Below are 23,896 nucleotides of genomic sequence, written 5' to 3' on the forward strand. Positions count from 1 at the left end.
TTTGTGCTTTATAATTCTAAACCAGGAAGTCAGAACCGCTCTCAAACCACTGTGAAGGTGAAATTAAATGGAAGTGATGAAGAAGGCCTTTACCACTCCCCGAGTTTGCCCTGGCAGCCAAGGGTGATCAGCATGACTTTGAGTCTTACTGTCTGGTTCTCACGCCCTCTCCAGAAGCAGGAGTCATCTGCAACAGCTTTGCCTAGGTCTCCTCCATCCCTCATTCCAGCTGCTGCTAAGGTTAGGCCTGGCCACCTACAGTTGCTTTGTCAGAGAAAAATGATCATAGAAGGTTAAACCCAAAATGACTCACAAGATTACATAGCCCAACTTCTTCATTTTATCCATTAGAAAAATGATGCTCATAGCGTTTCAGTGGTTATCTCTGCCCGCACAGGAAGCTAGTGGTATCAACACAGGCAAACAGCTAATGCTTGCTGCAATAGAGTCATATTTTATGGCCATGAATTATCTAGTTAATCTTCCCAACAGTCTTATGAAGTAGATACTAATATTTTGATAATTTTACAGATAAAAAGAGTTTGTGTTACTTGTTCCAGGTAGTAGCCAGGAAGTAACCACACAAAGACTCAAACGTAGGCATTAGGCATCTGTGATGAAGAAAGTCGTAGGTCTTTTGAAGATAAATTTGTTACAATTTATGCATCAGCATTTACCAGCTATGAGATATTGGGCTAATCTCTCAAGCCTCAGAACCCTCATTTGAAAAAGGGTAATGTAGAGTTTTTGTAAAGATTAAATGAGATTATGTGTGACTTAGCACCTGGCACTTAGTAAATGCTTGGGGAACAGTAACTATTATTATTATCATAATTTTATTTTTATATCTCAGTCTTCTGGAGTCTATCTAGGGTTTCTCACTAAACTGTTTATCTTATTGTCAAACACCTCCAAACACTTCCATAAATGTACTGCTTATAAAGCCTTGAGTCATATTTTTTCAATATTGGAGCCACATTATGGTACAAGTGCATAGCCTCCCAACAAAAGTAATTTAAAAAATGTTTTGTCTTCCTTTTTGTTCTTAGTTTTTGAACATCATTAAGGATATACATAGTTTGAAGACTTTTAAAACCCACTCTATTCCTCTCTCATTCTCTACCCTTCCTCTTTCTCCAAAAGCAGGTATTTGTGAGATGGGAAAGATTAGACTTGGAGGTATGGCCTGAGAAAGGAAGGTATTTCCTTTGTGTTGGGCCTTATGTAAACAGGACACCATGGTCTCATTAGCAAGCTACCTTTCTTAAAAAAGAGCGAAGTGACTGTGAATGGGCTTGTTCTGTTGCCAGAAGCTGGGAGAGTCTTGGGAAGTGGACCAGGTGGCAGGAGGTCTGGGATGTGAACATCACAGACGAGTTCAGTATGAGACAGGACTTTCCTAATGAGAGGCAAGCACTGGCCCATTTAGGAAGCATACAGGTCTGTTGACCTGGACAAAGAAAAGCAAGGGATTGACCTGGAGGACTTAAGACAGTGAGAATATAGAAAATCCAATGTAAGGTGGAAAAAGTGTGAATGAGTACAATCATATTAAAACCACCACTTTTAACATGCCTTTGGGAGGATGTTATATAATTAACAAGAATAATGTAAAAACATACTTATTGTCTTGCTAATGTAGACACAACATATTTGTAAGGAAAAGAAGGTACACAGTATAGAGTGTACACCTGCAAAATATAAGAAAAAATATATGGAACATAGACGAATGGTCATATTAGTGGTTTTCCGTGGGTGATGAGATTATGGGTGGCTTTTAATTTCTTTCTCATGCATATTTGTATTTTCTATAATATATTTATGTTGTTTGTATTTTTTTAATGTTTTTAAACAGTGGGACCCAAATAAATAGGAATTTGGTCAGCGATTCTTTACTAAAAGCAGGAAGCAATTTATAGCTGTTAAAATTTGGCCACTTAAGACATGGGTTATTTTGGTCTCACGACAAATGTTTACAGAACAGGGTGTCCCAGCCTCTTCTAAGGCAGACCCGCTGACTTCGTGTTTTGCACACTGTTGTCTGCTGTGGGCCCAGGGAAAATCACAGCTGAAAAGGAATTTAATTCCTTCCATCTGTCAGAGCTCAGAGAAGAGGCAGAGCAGGCAAGGGACCGGCATGGCTGTCCACCACTTCTCAGTGTTTTCTGCAGCTCTCCCACTGTCTAGGCCTAGAATCCTTTGCAACACCCGTCTTGGAGCTGCACTGTACCCCTTCCTCGGCATGCTGTGCTGAGCATAGTGAACAGTGAAAGCTAATGGGAAGAAGGCAGAATGTGTTTTTAAAAAATACTTCTAATAGCATAGCAATCTGAGGCCATTGACCCTGACTTGTGTTACTGAGCACCTGCTGTATACTAGGATTCTCCACACCTTAACGGAAGGCATAATTATAGGAAAGAAACATCTGTCTTCCAAGTCACAAGCTGAGTGATCAAATTAAAATGTTGTAAATAATGTTAGTCGATTTATTGAAAACCTTCCATATGTAAAGGTAATTATCTAACTATATATATATATATATATATTTCTCAGTTAATGTGTATATTTTCTGTTTAAGAAGGTAGGGAACCATGTCATATATTTTTAAATAATTTCTATTCAAAATGGTTTTCCTTAAACTTTATTTACTCAAAAGCAAACCAGATCAGCCACTTTCAGTCACCATAAAAATGAAGACCCTTTCCTCATTTTCTCCTTGCCTCATAATCATTCTGTAGCAGCAAAGTGTTAAGCTAAGGTTGGAGAGGAAAAATGAAATGGGATGCTAACTAGCTGTTGGTGATGAATGGAGCAATCTTGCCAACTTCTCTTGGTCCCACAGCACCAGAAGATTATGATTTTATCCACCCATCCTTTCTCTTTCCTTCTTGCCACTGCCCTTGAGGTCTCCGTGGCAGCAAGGAGCTGAAGGCACTGGGTGCAGGCATCCATCATGGCTTCCTCTGCCCTGCACAGCCGCTGGGACTTACCTTGTTCCATGCACCAAGTCCTAACCTCACTCATCCATCTTCCCCCTCTGTTGCTGCCTCAGGTGCCCAGGCCTGTCCCTTTTCTCCATTCTCCTGTCCCATCATCCAAAGCAGGCCTTTTCTTAAATTGAAGTATTGTTGCTACACAATATTGTATTAGTTTCAGGCATATAACAGTGATTCAGCGGTTATCTGCAGTATTAAATGCTCACCCCAATAAGCATAGTTACCATCTGACAACATATGAAGATATTACAATATTACTGACTATATTCCCTATGCTGTACTTTCATCCCTGTGTCTAGTTAATATTACAACTGGAATTTTGTGCCTTTTTATGCCTTTGCCTATTGTATCTCTCCCACTCGACCCCCATGGCAATCACCAGTCTCTTCTCTGTGTCTGTGAGTTTATTTCTGTTTCGTTCATGTGTCTTGTTTTTTAGGTTCCACATATAAGTGAAATCATATGGTATTTGTCTTTCTCTGCCTGGCTTATTTCACTTAGCTTAATACCCTCTGGGTCCATCCATGTTGCAAATGGCAAGATTTCATTCTTGATGACTGAGTAACATGCCATTGTGTACATACCTACCACATCTATTTTATCCATTTGCCTATTGATGGATGAAGCTACTTAGGTCGCTTCCATATCTTGGCTATTGTGATTAATATGGCAATAAGTACAGGGGTGCATATATCAAAGCAGGACATTTTGATTAGGACTCTTTTCTAGCCATCAGCATGAAAAAACACTGATTTTAGTTACTCTCTTCCATTGGTCGGTGGTTGTTGACCATGACCCATCTCTGTCTCATCTCCGAACCTCCTCTCAGTTCTGACCATTTGACTGCTTGCTGTCTGGCTCTCGCCTCTGCAAGGGCTCTGTAACCTCTGTCAGCGTGGCCCTTGGAGTGTACACTGTGTCTGTTTCCTCGCTGCACCAGCTCAAACCATTGCAGCCTTGCTGCCTCTCCCTTTATCCTTTGCTTCCTTGCCTCCAGCCCCGCTTCCCCTCTCTCCATTCTTATGCCAAAATTTTCTTTTAAAAACAACTGCTCATGCCACTCATCCCTCCAGTATATAATGCTCTATGTACTCTATCAATAATCCAAATTCCTAGGCATGGACCTCAAGTCTTACTCCCAATTTCCCAAGTGAGATTCTTCACCCACACCTGGCTTCCTCCTAGATGAGCTGCTGTGCACTCTAGGTTCAGCTCAGATAGATGTGCCTGGTCCAGAAGGAATATATTCCACTCCTCTGCACCTTTGTTCACACTGCTCCCTGTGCCTGGATTAATCTCTTGTCTCCCTTAGCCTGAAAAACCCTTTGCTCTTTCAAACCTCAGCACAGTTGTTACTTCCTCCTTGAAATCATAAACTTAGCCACCAAATTTATACCTATTGAAGTGTTTATCTTTGCTCTCAGAGCACATCTCTGGTGGATCTTTTAGATGTCTTTTATCATCATTGTTTAATAATTCAGTTGTTTTCATCTGAAAAATGGAGGAAATGATAGTTTTTAATGCCTATGGCTGTTGTGAGGGTTGTGAGTTAATGTACATAGAGCAATGAGACTGGAGACTGGGACAGGTCACCCACATGCTCACAATTGTCACTGGCATTGTGGCTCTCCTCACCCAGCCCTGAGGACGGAGCAGGTCCTGGTTGCCTGTGTATGCCCAGGACCCAGCCCAGCGGCTGCACAGGAAATCATACTGCAGTATTTAGTTCCCTCCCTGTGCAGCCTCATGCACAAATATTTGAGGGAACAGAAACAGATTGAAATTCAGGAGTTTTTTCCTCCTACAGCAAAGCATTATGAGGGATATTTGGGTGGGACTAAAGCTAAGAGATTTGGAGAAACCCTAGGATACTCCAACAGCAATGCAAGTTTGCTCGGGCTTTTGGAGGCTGCTGCCAGATGAGACATCAACAAAGAGGCCCTTGCTTACGTTTTCAGTGTCATGCGCTTGTCCTACTTTAGTGTCTAGAAAGAGAGGTGGCCAAATTGAGCCTCTGTCCCTCAAGCGGGTAGGCAATTTGTGTTCTTTATGCTGCTAGAGAAGCCAGGGAGAAACAGGGCCAGAGGAACCCTCAGCCTGGTAAAGCTATACCATGGGGACTTGTCAGGCTGCTTTGTAGAGACTTTCCCCAGGGACAGTGGGCTATAAGTCAAGATAACTTTCTCACTAGGCCCCCAATTTTTCCATCATTCAAATGCCACATAGAATGAAAATTCCGCAGCTGTGGGTTCAAGGCCCTCCATTCACATGCCTTTGGCTCCAGCCACTCTGCTCCCAGGCCTGTGTTGTTGTATCTCCACTGTAGGCCACCCTTGAAATATCCTTCCCTATCTGTCTGTGTCCACACCTCTGGATCTCTCAAGGTCACTTAAAATGTGAACCCCCTTTACCAGATAGACCAAGTCTCTGGGCACCCACTATAGCCATAGTCCCTTCTGTGGAGATTCCCACCTATAATCCCCCTTCTGGGGGAAGTAGCCTAAGTGGCCACTTAATCATAATGCCCTGGCTGAGTCACCCCACTTCTCCCCTGCCACTGCTCTCTAGGCCAGGGGTGGAGCACAGGCCAGCAGACTATGAGGGGAGAAAATGAGCACTTTTCCCAACAGGGATCCAACCCCACTGGACCAGTCATACTCTCTTTTAGGCAGATTTAATGTAAGCTGAAGAAATAGCTGCATAGTTAATAGAAGGCAGACAAGCTGAGACATAGGTCTTTGAGTTGTCAGCAAACAAAGGCCGTAATTCTGCAAATTCCAAGCAGTAAGTTCAGTAAAGGGTGCGGTAATTAGTAGATAGTAGCAGGAATATTGGCAGACCGGAGGAGCCCAGGACCCTAAGAACACCTACCTTGTCACCTGTGCTCCGGGAGATCCTGAGCCCCATCCTGTTCCCAACCTACTTTCCTGACCCCATGGATCCTGTGAAGGAAGAGCCTCATGATTTGCAGGGTCCAGTGAAAAATGGAAAGGTCAGGTTCCTTGTTCAAAAATTATTAAGAATTTCAAGACAGCCTTTCTTGTTATAAACCAAGGGGATCTTATTCCTTGCAACTATGATAGTTTGACTAAAATATTCCTCCATTAAATCTTGCTCTACTTCATTGGTAACGAATCTAGCTTTGAGGTGGGGACAATAGGCAGTTTCTTTTTAACTCCTGAGGTCTTGTACTTGCAGCCTTGAGGCACATCCACTTTCTGTCCTGCTGTCAAGTTTACTGAGTCACCTTATCTCTCTTCCTCCCTGAGGAGTTGTTTCAAATGCAGGTCTATGTCTGATTTATCTTTGTTGCTTCACAGCTCACTTTGTTACACCAACTAACTAACAAAGGGATCATTTATCTCCTTCTGTTTTGAAGCAGGTTACTAAGAGTAATGAGTTACATTACATGACCACTGATAAGACTGTATTGCCCATTTCTTGGGAAAAATCCCTTACACAAAATATGTCCATGGTATTAAGAGTTGTCACAGCTGGGCCTCTCCCTCTGATAAGGAAGAAATATCTTTTTAGTTATCACAGAATCACCACTCACTGAGGCTAGTTTCAATAATTACAAAAAGAAGCTTTGGGAGCTCTCCAGCTGTAAAGTAGGCTTACAGGCGATATCACATCTATGAAACACCTTTGTGTTAGGAACTGTATGAAATACTTTGCCTACATCAGCTTCCTTAACTTGATTCTCACCATGAGCACAATTAAAGCAGGTCTGTTGTGCCCATCAGGCAATAGAAAGATCAAGGCTTAGATATTCATATTACATTGCTTAGGGTAATAAAAATAGCAGTTGGCACAACCAAGAGCATTTGCCCCCACTCTTAGCCTCTGCTCTCTATTGCTTCACCAGTGTGAAATTTCACTAAGCCTACGAGAGTGGCCCTAGACAAAATAGTGTCCACTACTCCCCCTCCCAAATCTGAGCCATTTGTCCTAGCTCCTTGGGGATCGCTCCATCTCCACAGGTGTCCACTGGCAGCAGGCTTCCTCCACACGGCGTTATTCAAAGGAAAAGAAACTGTGAACTCAGCAGGGATTCCTAGTATTTGCATTTTTAAAGTCTATAATATTTATTTAATCTGAAGCACCATGCTTCTAAACCTTTCCTACTGTAGTGACCCTAAAGGCAGAGGAAGGGGATCAATCAGTCACTCCAAATGGAAATTTTCTTCAAGTCTTGCATGTTATTTATAAAATCCATGAAAGTTTTGTGTTCTTCTCCATATCATATTATCCTGGTTTTAAAATAATATCGTAATTTCTTTCATTAAAATTAATGGGAGTATAAATCTTATTAAATTATTGAATATACATTCCCACCCATCCCAAATCTCTTAGTAAAAATGGAGCTCTTGGAATACATGCCACATCTGTCCAGGGTTCTTACAGCAAAGCCTCACCTCTGAATCCTGCACTCCTGTTAATTGAAAAGTAACAAGAGGGGTGAGTAATGGGGGGAAGATGTCTCCCCTGTGGACCCCAGTTCCCACTTTGCTGGCCCATTTTCCTGGAGATGGCTCCTCACAATGGCATGTTGAGAAGAAGAGCAAGAGGGATACTAGGCATATTGTCTGGGCTGTTCAGCACACCCCTGAAATCTAGGTTGGCTCATGCTTAAAAGGACCACTGACAACTGAAACATGTCTAAAAAAGGGACTCAAAATGATGACAATAACAATACCTAACATTATTGGAGCATTGAAAACAAGCTACATATCTGGTAAGTGGTTTGTTAGTATATTATTTTATTGAATGCATACAGTAGCCTTTTGAGGTGCTATTATCACCTAAATTTTACAGATGAGAGAATTGAGGCCCAAAGAGATTGAAGAGCTAGCCCAAGGTCCCATACTAATAGCTGGTAGATGACTTGGCAACATTGTCAATGGCCTACTCATTTGCCATGCCCCTTTCCTTGCTAACAGACCCATGACTGGGTTCATCCTCTTCCAAGAGGCCATGTCTTTCCAAACAGTCTGGGGCCTTCTCCCACCCAGCCCATCAGTAGTAAGGAGGACAACAAACCTTAACTGGTGTAAGCCAATCATGACAATTTCATTCTCCTTATCCTTATCAAATGATTGGTTTAAGCATGGGTGAAAAGATGTGAGAAGTCTTCTCAGAGGATTAGGCATGAGAAATTTTTTCCTTGTTCTTCAAAAGATGTATAAAAAGTGAATGTTTCTTTTTATGCTTCTGAACACTGTCATCCTCCTGTGGCCCTGAGACCTGTGGTGGCCACTGTAACGGATCCAGATGATATTAACTAACTTCCCTCAGAGAGGTTTTATTCTTTCCTCTGTTCAGCAGATAGTGAGAGATGATCCCTCCAACCTAACAGAGGGAGAGCTGAGACTCATTACAGTTCTTGAGAGGTTCTGTCCATCTCTGGTTCTCTTCTTTTCCTAAAGGACAGATTTCAAGATCATTTGATGCAGAGGTAGGTATGTGCACGGGGGCACCTTATCCTGGTAGTCCTGAACTCACATCCCCACCCACATCACCGTAAGGCCAAGGAAATCCCCACTTGGTTTTTCAGCAGTTTTCTTCTGAGATGTTCAGCCTAATGCCCTATGCAGCTCCAGAATTTGACAGATGTTTTGGGGAGAAAATAACCTGTGCCTTAGACTCAGCTCTTTGTGCTTCTGTTACTACCTGCACACCAGCCATTCCAGTCTCTAGTTTTGTCTCTCCATGAGACCACCAAAGGTCTCTGGTTCCCATCCTCCAGTGTGACCCTGTGCTCAGACAAAGTTCAGGGACCTAGTCTCTGCCCCTGAGCCGGGTTTTGGTAAATATCCCCCAAAACAGAAGAGGCTGCAGGAGTCAGCGCATCTCTGCATAGTTCTCCTTGCTCTAGAATCCCGCACCTTCTAGTCCCTGTTATATCAGCAGGTTTCTGATACCTTTCAGTATTAGGGGATTTTTGGATTTTACCCAGGTTGTTTAGTTTTCCTCAATGGGAGCATTAGCTGAAAGCATGGCCATGTTTTACTCAGAAAGGGGAAGCAACTCTGTTGCATTTAAAATACAGCAGATACAGATAAAAAATGATAATCTTTTCTTAAAATTTTTTAATGAACATTTCAGTTATACAGAAAAGTTGAAAGAAGAGTAAATCAAATCATATACCCATCACTCACATTGAACAATCATTGCCATTTTTCAGTTTGCTCTATCATCTAATCTTTGCTGAATTATTTTAAAGTAATGGCTGTCTTATGATATAATTCAGTAAGTATCTGATAAAAATAAGAATATTTCCATATATCATGGTACCATATTACATCTAAAAAAATGGAGAATAATGTCATTATATCATCTGCTAACTAATCCATAGTGAATTTCCCACGGTCCCCAAAATACCATCTTTTAGCAGTTTCTTCCAACTAAGATAAAACCGTGCAATGGTTATTATGCTCCTTTTAACCTATTAATCTTACTTTTTTCATGACATTAACAATGTGAAGATGCTAGACCAGTAGATTCAGATTAAATAGTTTTGGTAAGGACACTAGTTAGATGATCTGTGTTCATATTGCATCAGCTCACAGGCACATGTTGTCTCATTGCTTCGCTGCTAGGATGCCAATTTGATCACTAGGTAAGGTCATAACAGTCTGATCTTTCCACTGTAGAAATATGATTTCCTTTTATCATTGCCAAGTCAGCTGGCTCTGTGTAAGTGTCCCTTCACTTACTAGACTTAGTATTTATTGCTGATGCTAGCCTGAATAAGTTATTTTATTAAAGACTGCAGGATGAGTAATTTTCTAATTCCATCATTCCCCCTACATTCATTACCTGGCATTTTTTCTCTTTCAAAAAAATTTTTTAAAAACTCCTGCTCATCAACTGAGGATGAACTATAGTTCTTCCCAATTATGGAGGATAAAGTCTAGTTACCTTTTACCAATTTTCTGGATAAGGAAAAATATGTCACCTTTAATGCTGGCCAATAAGTTAATTTCTTTCTTTCTTTCAAATTTAAGTGTGGACTTGTGGATCTTTATGAATTCAATGTGTTCAGTAAATTACCATCATTATTCTTCTTGCTGTTTAAATCATGCCACGTATTACCAGGGGTGGCTCCTCTCAGTTGGCTCATATGTTGTATTTGAGCCCTTCTGTGCTTTCTGGCATCATAAGATGTTCTAGTCTCACCTTGTACTTAAGCCATTTCTCCAAGAAATCCTGATTCTTTTAACTGGGGAATAGTATATGGAAACCAGTATAAGAAGACTAGTGATGATCATTACTACAAGGATGACATTGCATCAGGGCCTTTCAATGGACAGTTACTACACACACACACACATATTTTTTAAAATCATGAATTTTTACTGATATTTCCAATTAACATTTAACATTACAATCTTTCTTCTTTGATGTTATATTTGTACCTCATTTTATTTCCACTGAAATTCTTGTCTCCTAGTAATGTATTTCCTAATTTTCTCTGTTCTACAAATGCATAAAATAATTTGAAAGTTATATTACTGTTACCATTGAATCTTGGGATATATTTCACTGCAATGAAATAGACAAGAGTCAATGGGAAAAATTCTATTTTCTGGATGATTATGTTACAAATTTGATATATTCCTAGGTTCATTTGATCTCACTTTGTTTTCAAGTTTATGGTCTTTTTTTTTGTCTTTGAATATGTAAGTATTTGAGTGGCCTCCTATTTACCCTGTTGATGAGGGAGAGATTCTCTCCTTGGGATTAGAGGAATAGCTGGACACACACTCCCTAGGAGTGGACAGGTAAGGCAGAGCAGTTTCTTAGTCATATACACTCAAAATCCCAGGGGAGAAGGACACTACACATCATTCAGGGAAACACAGGGTCTGCGCTCAGGACCAGAATAAGCAGCTGGGATCTGTGGAAGGCAGGTTTTTGTAGTACCAAGAGGGTGCCCCCTGGTTTCTGTGGGAGGATGGGCTGGCTTGTTTGACTAACTATGTGGACTGGCAGAGAACCTGTATTCAGGGATGAGCAGGAACTGTTCCAGGGCCCTTTGATTAGGAAGATTGTTTGCCCACAAGCTTATCCTCAGGAGCAGAGTGGGGAGGGGAACTTGCCATTCAAGGCCCTCCTGATTTTACCAGATGTCAGGGCAGCCCATCATATCAATCTTTAATTTAGGTCTTATACCAAGGAAAACATTTATGTGGCTCAAAAGTCAAATCTATATGAAACAATCCTCAGAGAAATACTGTTTCCATTCTTATCCCTTCTACTGTAGTTCCTATTTTTATCACTCCTGATTTACTTTTCTTGTGTTTCATTTTGAAAATAAGCAAATAAGAAAATCTCTCTGCTTCTACTATCTGTCTACCTACTAGCTATCTAATCTATCCATCTGTCATCTCTTATCCCTTCCTTTATAACACAAAAGAAACTTACTTATATACATTGTTCTGCATCTTGCTGTTTTCAGCAACATGCTGTATTAGTACATAAAGAGCTTTTTCCTTTTTTTCTACAGCTACACAGTACACCATTGTGTGGAAGTAATCACAGTTTATTCAACCAAACTTTTATTTTAGTAGGTGTTTAAGTTGTTTGCAATCTTTTGATATCACAAACAGTGCCATAATGAATAATATTGCACATATATTATTTTGTCATCTTGGGGGTATATCTTCCTGGTAGAGTGTAAAAGTGAGATGGCTAAGTCTGAGTATAAATTCATGTAAAATTTTGTTAAATATTGCCAGATCCCACTTCATGTGGAGTTTGTACTATTTTCTACTTCCAAGCAGCAATGTATGCCTCTCTATTCCCTCAACCAAGAGAGTATATTTTCAAACGTTTGGATTTTTTGCCAAGATAAGAAATGTTATGTCAATTAAATTTTATTTGTATTTCTTATCTGATTGAGATGCATGGATCTTTTTGTGCACTTAGTGGCTATTTGCATTAATTTTTCTCTGAAGTGTTTGTTTCAGTCTTTTGCCTACCATTTTCATAGACTAGTCTTTTTCTTTTAGATTTTTAAGAGTTCTATGTATACTAGGGAGATTAGTACATTATACCTGGGAGAGTAACATTAGCAGCAAATATTTAATCCCAGTTAAACATTTTTCTTTTTAATTTGATTATTTTTTTTTGCTATGCAAATATTTTTAACTTTAATATATTTGAGTTTAAAACTCTTTCATTATCTCTGGATTTTCTCCACTCCCAGGTAATGGATGAATTCATCCATGTTTTCTCCAAGTGTTTGTAGGATTTCTTTTCTTTTTTTTTGCAGTTAAATCTCTGATCCATTTGGAGTTTATCCTGGTATATGTGAAGCATGGATTCAATCCTGACTTTTTCCAAATGGTTAGTTAATTGTCCCAATACTTTTGTGAAAATGTCTATTTTCCCAAATGACTTGATATGCCACCTTTACCAAATAGTAAATGTCTACGTGTACTTTTTTCGTGATATTATCAAGTTTATCAGTGTTATCATCATTTGATATAAAGTGTTGGTGTTTTCCGTCTTTTCCTCTGCTCTAGTGGTGTTAAATAGGATTGGGTAAACCTAGCCTCTGGAGGTTTTGTAGAACCCCTGTGAAACCGTATATATGGGCCTGGAGCTTTTTGAGGGTTGTAGCTCTTTGATAATTCTGTTTCTTCTCCAGAAATTGTTCTCTTTGATGGTTACTGCATTTCATTTTGATAAACCCTGTTTTCATAGAGAATTATCTGTTTCATTTAGATGTTCCAGTTTGTTTCTAGAGAATTGTTCAAGATAATCTTCTACAGTTTTAAGGTTTCCTTTCTACCAGTAATACTTTCCCTTTTATCATTCCTTTTGTGTAATTGTTTTTCTTCCTTTTATTTCTCCTGAGTAGCTACTAATGGTTGCCCTGTTTTGTTGATTTTTGCAAACATCAGGCTTTCTAAAAAGTACGCCTACCCACTTCTGTATTTTAACTTATTAATTTCTCAAGTCGGTCTTTTTCAAAAACAGAGAAAATACACAAACCTGCAAATAAGCAGTTGTAGAGAATCCACCCTTATTGTAATAGAAAAGAGTGCCACATCCATCAGATAGACACCCCCTTTTCCCCTAAGATCAGCTTTTACAATTTTCTCCATCTCCATGTTGGACTTCTGAAGGCTGCTGGTCCGTGTAGCTAAGCCATAGGCAGTCCTCTTTTTCAAGCTTCCTCCAGATTTTGAGGAATCATCTGACTTCTTGATGCTGATAGGTTTAATTCTTCTCTACTTTTCATCTGCTAGCTTCACAAGCAAATAAGGCAGCTACTCCAGGGGCCCTGGGATTAGGCAGAGGTGCCTTTTTTGATGGGGGAAAAAGCTACACAACAAGAATAGAAATTGCTTTCTCTACCAATGGAGGAACATCGTCCTTCCTAATCCCAAATTTGAGGCATCTCACTGGGGAGTCTTAACGGTTAACAGTCCCCAAAATGGGCCTGGGCTGAGAGGATATATGGTGGGCAAATGGGCAGCGTGCTCTCACTAGTCTCCCTGCTTCTCTTCCCTCATCCTCCTTCTATGCAGGCCCCTTCTTCTGTTCACCTTCAATGTACCAGATTGTTTGAAACCCTGATTTTAGATTTCTTGCTGGTAAAGTTTAGTAAGCTTTCCTTTAAATTTTCATTATGGAAAATTTTAAGTGTGCACACAAGTTGAGCAAGTGTTGGTTATCCTCCACGTACTAACAGACCAAGCATCAACATTCTGCCCATCTCCCACCTTCCTCACACGTTACCTGTCAGTTCTTCAGAAAGCAATCGTTAAGAAAAACTACCAAAATGCCACTTACATATTTATCGAAGTAACAATTTCCTAACATGACATATTACCCAGGACAAGGTCATAGTCCCTAGTTGTCTCAAAAATGACATTCATGGCTATTTTAATTGAATCAGGATCCAAACAAGGTCCATGGAAACTATTTTTTTTAATTGAGGTATATTGACCTATAACATTATATTAGTTTCAGGTGTACAACATAATGATTCAATATTTATATGTATAGTTGAGCATTGAACAACATGAGTTTAACTGTGTGAATCCATTTATATGCATATTTTGTTCAATAAATATATTGGAAATGTTTTTTGGAGACTTACAACAATTTGAAAAAACATTTTTTCCCTAATTTACCTTATTGTAAGAATACAGTATATATGTGACATACAAAACTATGTGTTAAGTTTATGTTACTGTTAAGGCTTCCTTTATGTTACTGTTAAGGCTTCCAGCCAGCAGTAAGCTATTCACAGTTTGGGAGGAGTCAATGTTCCTAATGCCCACATGTTCAAGGGTCAATCGTACTGTGAAATGATCACCACAATAAGTCTAGTTAACATCCATCACCATACATAGTTCAAAAATATTTTTTTCTTATAATAGGAAATTTTAAGATCTCTCTTAGCACCTTTCAAATAAGTAGTTGATAGTAGTCATCATGTTGTAACTTGTATCCCCATATGCCTTAATTATTTCACAATTTAAGTTTGCACGTTTTGATCCCGTTTGCCCTATTTTCCCAACCCACAACTCCTGCCTCTGGCAACCACCAATCTGTTCTCTATCTATGAGTCTGTTTTGTTGTTGTTGTTTATATCCCACATATAAATGAGAGCATATGGTATTTGTCTTTCTCTGTCTGACTTCACCTAGTGCAAGGCCTTCAAGGTCCATTCATTTGCTGCAAACAGCAAGATTTCATTCTTTCTTACAGCTTTTTTTGTGGCTGCATAGTGTATGTATGTGTGTCTGTATATTATATATATCTCACATCTTTATTCATTCATCTATTGATGGGCATTTAGGTTGTTTCCATATCTTTGCTATTGAAAATAATGCTGCAATGAACATGGAGGTGAATATATTTTTTTGAATTAGTGTTTTCATGTTCTTCAGATAAATACCCAGAAACGGAATTGCTGGAACATATATTTATTTTTAGTTTTCTGAGGAACCTCCACACTGCTTTTCATAGTAGCTGCACAAATTTATATTCCCACCAACAGGGCACGAGTTCCCTTTTCTTCACATCCTTGCCAACAGTTGGTATTACTTGTCTTTTTGATAATAGCCATCTAACAGATGTGAGGTGATACCTCCCTCATTGTGGTTTTCATTTCCATTGATCTGATGAGTAATGATTTTGAGCATATTTTCATGTGTCTGTTGGCCATTTGTGCATCTTAGTCTATTCAGATCTTCTGCCCATTTTTAAATCAGATTGTTTGCTATTGAGTTGTATGAGTTCTTTATATTTTTTAATATTAATCCCTTATCAGATACATGATTTGCAAATATTTTCTCCCATTTAGTAGGTTGCCTTTTCATTTTGTTGATGGCATATCTTGCTGGGCAGAAGCTTTTTAGTTTGATGTCATCCCACTTGTTTAATTTTGTTTCATTGCCTTTGCTTTTGGAGTCAGGTCCACAAATTTATTGCCAAGATAAGTATCAGGGAGCTCACTCATTGTCTTTGTTTTCTTGCAGGAATTTTATGGTTTGGGTCTTATGTTCAAGTCTTTAATCAATTTTGAATTAATTTTTGTGTATGGTATAGTCTAGTTTCATTATTTTGCATGTGGCTGCCCCAGTTTCCCAACACCATTGGTTGAGGAGACTGCCCTCTCCTCATTGTATATTCTTAGCTCAGTTGTCCTAAATTAATTAACCATGTATGTGTGGGTTTATTTCTGGGCTCTCTATTCTGTTCAGTTGATCTATGTGGATTTATGCTAGTACCATACTGTCTTTATGACTATAGGTTTTTAATATACTTTGAAACCAGGGAGCATGATGCCTCTAGGTTTGCTCCTCTTTCAAAAGATTGCTTTGGCTATTCAAGGTCTTTTGTGGTTACATACAAATTTTAAGATTGATTATTATCTTTATATGAAAAATGCTATTGGTATTGAATTGACTCTGTAGATTGCTGTCGGTTGTATGGACATTTTAACAATGTTAATTCTTCCAATCCATGAGCATGGAATAAGTTCCACTTATTTTTGTCTTCTTGAATTTCTTTTGTCATTGTCTTGTAGTTTTCCGAGTACATGTCTTTCACCTGCTTAATTAAATTTATTCCTAGGTATTTTATCTTTTTGATACAACTTCAGATGGGATTGTTTTCTTACTTTCTCTTATTAATAGTTCATTATTAGTGTAGAGAAACACAACTGATTTTTGCATATTGATTTTGTACTAAGCAACTTTACTGAATTTGTAGATTAGGTCTAATGATTTTTGGTGGAGTCTTCAAGGGTTTTTATATATAATGTCATGTCACCTGCAAATAGTGACATTTTACTTCTTCATATCTGATTTGGGTACTTTTTATGTCTTTTTCTTCCCTGGTTGCTTTGGCTAGGATATCTAATACTATGTTGAATTAAGAGGGAGGACAATCATGTTCCTCATCTTAGAGGAAAACCATTCAACTTTTCACCAATGAGTAGCTATGAGTTTGTCATATGTGGCCTTTATTATGTTGAGGTATGTTTCTCTATACATAGTTTGTTGATAATTTTTATCATATGGATGTTGAATTTGTCAGGTACTTTTTTGAATCTATTGAGATAATCATACGATTTTTATCCTTCAGTTTGTTAATGTGGTATATCATATTGATTGAGTCATGTTTGCATCCCTGAAATAAATCTCTCTTGATAGTGCATGATCCTTTTAATGTATTGTTGAATTCAGTCTGCTAGCATTCTTTCTGTTAAGGATTTTTTTTTTTATCTATCTTCATCAGGGATGTTGTCCTATAATTTTCTTTACTTGTGGTGTCCATGTCTGGTTTTGGTATCAAGGTAATACTGGCCTCATAAAATGAGTTTGGAAGTATTCCCTCCTCTTCTATTTTTTTGAGTTTGAGAAGGATTGGCATTAATTCTTCTTTGAATGTTTGGTAGAATTCACCAGTGAAGCTGTTTGGTCCTGGATTTTGTTTGTTGGGAGAATTTTAATTACTGGTTCAGTCTATTCAGATATTCTATTTCTTCATGATTGAGCCTTGGAAGGTTGTTTCTAGGAATTTACCATTTCCTGTATGTTGTCTGACCACACAAACTTTTGATAATTCAGAAAATGACTGTTATTTCTGATTTGCTCTAACATGGCCCAAAGTCTGAAAAATTAAGTCATTTTATAAATTCTGCAACTTTTAGGTGCTTGCAGACATGCAAACCAAGGCAACAAATTATTGCCTTGTTTCACAAATAAATGAGAACATTTTTATTGTGTACTTATATTGTGTATTAATAACTTATGAATGGCTGCCTTGAAAGTGCTAGAGGTACCTAGAAGCAATTTATTTTAAGCTCTAAAATAAGAACATTTATTGTTTGTTTTCCTGATTTTATACACAATGTAATTTCATTGCTGAAATTTGGAAAATAAGAAACTTAGCAAGAAGAAAGAAACAATTGTGCCACTTTGAAATAAATAATGGAAGTGTCATATTTTCTTGAGGTACTTCCACATATATATTTATTTCTAAATGAAATAATTCTTTATATACAGTTTATATCCTATTTAATAACATAATTAATGATCATATCGTGTCTTTAAATATTTTTCAAAAATACAATTTTTAATGGCTACATAAAGTCCATACTACATGCCTGGTTTAATTTACTTAATTAGTACTCTAACGTTGAATATTTATGTATTTTCATTTGATGGTAAATAACCTTCAAATCCTCCTTGCAAATAAATCTGAGCATTTATTCTGATTATTTCAGGAATTAGGTTTACTAAGTTTAATATAATGAACAATTTAAGGCTGATACAAATTTCCAGTTTGTTTCCAAGAAAGACTGTAATAATTAACATGTAAATCATAAATGTAGTTACATTTTATGAGGGTCTTTGTGGGGCAGAGGTGTGGTGTGAGATAGCCTTTAGAGCTTAAAGGAAACTGTGTAGCCCTGGGATACCTCAGCTTGATTCCCATGTGTCTTCCAAACCACATGGATTTCATGAGCCATTGTCCTCTCTGGTGAAAAGTCCCAAGATACACACTCTAGGAAAATACTGTGAATTGGAAAAGGAATTGGATTGGGAGTTCAAAGAGAATGGGATTCACTCTGCTGCTTTTTCATGTCTTTTTAGTGCATCTGAACCATGTGTGTCAGCCAGTATTGCCTAGGTTAGTGTCTTAGGCAGAATTCTAAGATGTCTCCTGAGAGTCCCACACCCTGGTATACTCTCTGTATAAACTCCAGGACTATAAACACAATGGATTAATATAGCATAGTTGACTTTAATAAGGGCAGTTATCCTGGTGGGGTTGACCTAATCAAGTAAACCCTTAAAATCTGAGTCTAGGGATCATAAACTGGAGAAGTCAGAGAGTTTGAAATATGAGATAGATTTAACACAAGGAGGTTTCTCCTTAGCTGTCTTTGGAGATGGAGGAGGCCACATGGTCAGGCATGTGGGCAGCCTCAAGGAGTTGGGAACAGCCATCAGGTGACACCCAGCAAGAACACAGGGACCTCAGTCTACAACTGCAAGGAACTAATTTCTACCACTAACCTGAACTTGGCAGAGGATCTTTCCTCAGTCAAGCCTCCAAATGAGGATGAAGCCAGCTGACACCTTCATATCTGCCTTGAAAGACACTGAGCAGAGGACCGATCTCAGCCATGCCTAATCCTAACCCATGGAAACTGAGATAATAAATGCCTGTTGTTTTAAGTGCTAACTTTACAGTAATCTGTTACACAGCGATAGAAAATAATACAATTATGCTGCAGTAACAGACAACCTAACAATTGTAATGGCTTCACCAAAGTTTATTTCTCACTCATGCTCCACAAGGCTCTGGCTTTGGTCCTGGCTGCCTGGTCCCATTCTTGGTTCCCTAGCCTCGGGAGTGACTCTGTGGGCCACACTCATGGGGGCTCTACTCATTGTACTCACTCAGGGATCCAGACTAACAGATGCTCCATCTCACCATGCAGGAAAAAGGGAATGTGGTAAGTTGCATACTGGTGCCTTGAGTTTCTGTCTCAATGTGACAAGTACCGGGTCTGCTCAAATTTTACTGGCCAAAGCAAATCATGTGGTCACACCTAATTTCAGAGAGAGTAGGGAAGTATAGTTGTGTAAGGAAGAGAATGGGAATTTTTTGTGAACAGTTCATGACTACCACACTATGCTACAGTGGCCACTGTGCCCCAACCAAGCCAACTGGGCAAGCAGAGCTTCACAGTTCCATTTCTGGGTTCCATGCTACCTGAGATGGTACAAACTGACTTTCTCTTTCATTGGTGGCCTCAGTGGGGTGTGTTTCTTTCACACCCCCTCCACCAGAGCTCTGGAAGCTGCACTTTTGTTTACTTTTTCATTAAATACTTTACCTAAGATAGTATGCATGGTATATTATCTTGAAAGATGTCCTCCAGCAAGTCCTCCCATCTCTGTAGATTTATGTTGTTCATCCCATCAAGACATGGAATCTATTCTCCTCTCTTCAAAAGCTGGGCTGGTTTTGTAGCTTACTTTAACTGGTAGAATGAGGCAGAAGTGACACCGTGCCACTTTGAGCCTAGCCATCACCAGGTCTGGCAGCCTCTGCTTTTGCTCTCTTGAGACCCAGTCACTATGTAAGGAGGTCTTGGTTATTCTGCTGGAAAGACCACATGGAGGGAAATCTGAAAAATGACAGGATACCTTGCCATTCCAGCCCGAGTTGCATGGTCAGCTGGGTGCAGCCACATGAGGGACCCTAATCAGTACCACATGGAGCTGAGATGAACTGACTGAGCTGAGCCCTGACCACATGGCAGATCTGTGAGCAAATAAATGGTTACTTTAAGTCACTAAGTTTGGAGGTGGTCTCTTATGCAACAACCGGTATCTGATTCACTATGCACAGTCCCCTGATTTTGCACATTTATAAAATTCGTTTTCTGATACTTGTCATAAAAGAGGTACAAAATACTGTAGGAGATCAGAACATAGAGATTACTTGTAGCCAGAGGTATTGGGGAATACTTCATGGAGGAGATGGTAAACAAAACGGGCTTTAAAGACAGCCAGTGTTGTACTCTCATCACTGTTAAGCTCTAGGCATCTATTTCCCTTGGTAGATGTTGTACCCCCCCCCCACCCCATCTCACCACCCCCACCACTAAAATAAACTTCATATTAAGATTTGAATAAATATTACATCTTAGTAATTCACCCTGACACCCCCCCTTCTTTGCATGTTAGTGGAGGATTGCATGAGATGAATGTGAGGGAGGAATTTCGGAGCTTTGGGAGGAAGACCTGGGAGCATCACATTACCTGATATCACATGACCTCTCTGCCCTTACAGGAAGGCCAGCTTTACTGGTATTGACAAGCGTGTGCTTCTCTTCTATGTCCTCAGCACTATCTCTGGTGGCAGGTACCTAAGTTGATGCTTCCTCTGGAGCTCACCATAAGCCCCAGTAAGTTAACCACCCCAATTCAGAGACTCTGGCTACTACCCATACGTAAACCAGGCTTGCATCTTCAATCTTCAGTAGGTGTCAAAGCTCTTCCATCATTAAAATCTTAAACTTGCACTCAGCTGAAAAGTCAGCAATGTGGAGGTAAGCAGGTAGACTGACAAAACCAAACCCAAAGAAGCTGAGCAGTCTAGAGCTGAAATTAGAAACCAGTGATTTTGAAGATGTGCATAGTAGTGAGCTAGCAATCTTACTTGAACTAGGAGATCTGTGAAGTCCCTTCCAACCCCAAAAGAGGAATGAAATCTTTCAACTTCAAGTTTCTCCAAATAGATGCTATCTTTCAAGTACAGGAGACATGTCTTAACTATTTGACCTTTCCCGTGTCTTTTCCATTGTGCATAGATTCTCAATAGAATTTAAAGCTTTGCAGGATAATAACTTATAGTGGCTGAATAAAAGCTATGATAAACAACAAAACCCTTTCATTATTAGCTCCTCCTAAGCCAAACAGCTGATTAGAAGATGGAACCAAAGCGACCTTGGCCAGTTTTGGGTTCCAATGCATGAGTTAGCATCCCAGAGCGACTGCTTTCCTCCTCGGCATCACACCTTTAACCCTAGCTGGCCATGCATATCAAGTGTGCTTTTGATCACAAGACATGAAAGAGGAAATGTCCTCATGGTTCTCTTGTTAAGCCGTCCCTGCAATCAGGAAAGAATTCCAAGAGGATGCATCTTTGATCATGAGTCAGTGGTGATATCTTCTTAAGGAGGGAAAGTTCCAAGTGTCAGTTCAGTTTTCTCTCCTAATAGAACACATGGAAATGGAGATAATTTGGGTAGCATACATACATCTTCTGTGCCACTTAACTTTTCAAATATCTCTACTCTTCCCTCCCTGCCTTCCCCACCCCCTGACAAGTATTGCTTAAGAGTCACTTTGGGTCTCACTTTGAACTGCACTTTCTTGGAAGTCAGAAGCTGTTTTGCCCGGTGAAGCTTAATATTGCGGAGGCCACTACTGTAGATGGTGGGGAGTAAGTTTATCAACTCATCTGCTCAGCTTAATGGCCAAAGGAGGAAATTTAGAGGAGCTTTTCTAACTCCAGCTGGCCTAGTTTCTCTGGTCATTTTGGAGAAATGAGTCCTCTTCTCCCTTAAAAAGACAATTTCTCATGTGATTGGAATGAACTGACAGGAATCCACTAGTTGCAGGAAGTGATATTACTGAGTTTGGTTCATGAAAAACACAAAAGAAGACAACTCTTTGGGAGTGAACAATAGTTTGGAACCTAGAGTTGAAAGTGCATTCACATACCCCCTCTGCTTCCTGGTTACATAATGAAAGCATGTTCAATGAATGAAAAGTTGGACAAATAATGAAATATTACTTGGATCCTGATTCTTTATATTTATACAGAGAGCTGGCTACTGTAAACAATGGAGGAAAGTTACTAAGCAAACATCAACATAAATGTAGAAGTAAGCTTCCCATAGGGGCAGATATTCCTGAGATAGTGTGACAAATCAGAGATAAAGTGGGGAAACAAGGAGGTGGGTCATTCATTGGAAAGGATGAGGACTTTGCGGACAAGTGGATATTTGTCTGAAAGCTGTGGACAAAGTAAATCCGGGGCAGGAATTTGAAGTTTGAAGTCTGGCTAGAGAGTGTGCAGGGATAAATGACTGGAAATAGCAGTGTGGTGGGCACTGGGATGTGCTTACCAGATCCCCCGTTCAATGGAGACTTGTCCTTACTCCTGGGAGTGCTGTGGGCCAGCAGCCTTCAGTTGTCAGCTCCTTTATGGATGGTCTACTCTACAAAGAACCACCTCCCCTGAGGGGATACCCCTCCCCAAGGTGGCCTGCACCCAATAACTGATAATGTGGGGACCTCAGTTAGCAAATAAGCTGCCAGACTGTAGAGGGCCTTAGAGCTATGAATAGCACATTTGCACTGCTTCTAGAGGTGGTTGAGGACCTCTGCATGTGGCAAATGAACAAAGCAGTGAGTCTAGGTTGCATGGAGCTTAGGAAGAAGATGTGTGTCAGAGGGCCACATTGAGAGGCCCAGTGGTGGGCTAAGGGCTTTCTCAGTGACTCTCCACTCACAGTGGGGAATGTGTCTGGGGTGGCCTGGGCTCAGAGAGCTGATTTAGGGTGACATGGTTAACACATTCCTTTATCTGTTGGCCAATCTAACTCCAAATTTTGGAACAAATCAATGTTTTATAACAAGGATGTAAAGTTTAACTTTATATGTTTTCTCAGTGAATATATGTGGTTATTTATTAAGTTGGCATCCAACAGCAATTAGGAAAGAAACAATGAACCAGTCACCATTTACGTGCATTCTGAGCTCTTAGTTTCTTTGGAACCAGAATCAGAGGAACAAGTTGGTTTTAAAGTCTTCTCTTGAACTCGGACGACCATTTTGTCTGGTTTGCAGTCACTTTTGTGCCTAATTCCCAAAATGGTAATGCCTGGGACCTGTTGGCTCTCCAGAGTGCTGTGGGCTTTGGAAGGGTGATGTCTTCAATTCAATTCTCCTATATCACTGGAGAATCTAAATTTCTTCTGCCCAAGAAATCTGAATCGTACCATCACTGCCTGGGCACCTGCAGGTAAACTGTCTTGTCAGTCATGGCTCTGGGTCCTAAAAGACATTACTGTCAAGACAGTCTTTTTTTTGCCAGCTTCCCTCCCCTTTCATGTGTAGCTGCATAGAGTTAATGATAAAGTACAAAGGTAGTCACTTGGAAGCTGGCCACAACCAGCTCCCAACCACACCTCTGTTTGCTGTTACTTTCATTTCCACCTTATTTTTGTCTCTTAACTGGGGCTGGGATTAGATCAAGAGTGAATTTAGGAAGACATAGGATGGCAAAAAAAGAAAAACTGAAGGTTTTTTATTGCTTTCGAACTGCTTTGGGAAGTGTAGCAGGCAGAAGAATTCTGCTTTTGTTTATATCTAGCATTTCTTGATTTCTATTTAATTTAGTCAACATACTGTACTCTTCAGGAAAAAAAGAAAAAAAAGGAAGCAACTTCCCAATACTTGAGCAAGGGGATATTTAGTGTCTGAACAGTCTGCTCTGGAGGAGTGAGGAAATCAAGAAAAATATTTTTAAGGGAGTGACTCAGTCAGTGTGGTAAATGTTAGTGCTGTCTGCTAGTATGGCTAGTTCTTCGCCCCTCCCAGATACTTGGGAGGACTGTACTTTCCCACTCTTTGAAGTTGTGGACAAGTAATTTACTTTAATAAATGGCATATGAGAAGTCATGTGTGTTACTCCTGGGTGGAAGCATTCAAGAGCCAAAGCACTATTTTCTATGCTTTCATTTTCCTTATTGTGACAAACACTTGAAGCAACATGAGGAAATAGAGGCATCATAAGATGATTTGGAGTAATTTTGTGCCTGGAGCAAAGTTCAC

This window comes from Manis pentadactyla, chromosome 7, assembly GCF_030020395.1.
Source record: "Manis pentadactyla isolate mManPen7 chromosome 7, mManPen7.hap1, whole genome shotgun sequence".
NCBI lineage: Eukaryota > Metazoa > Chordata > Mammalia > Pholidota > Manidae > Manis > Manis pentadactyla.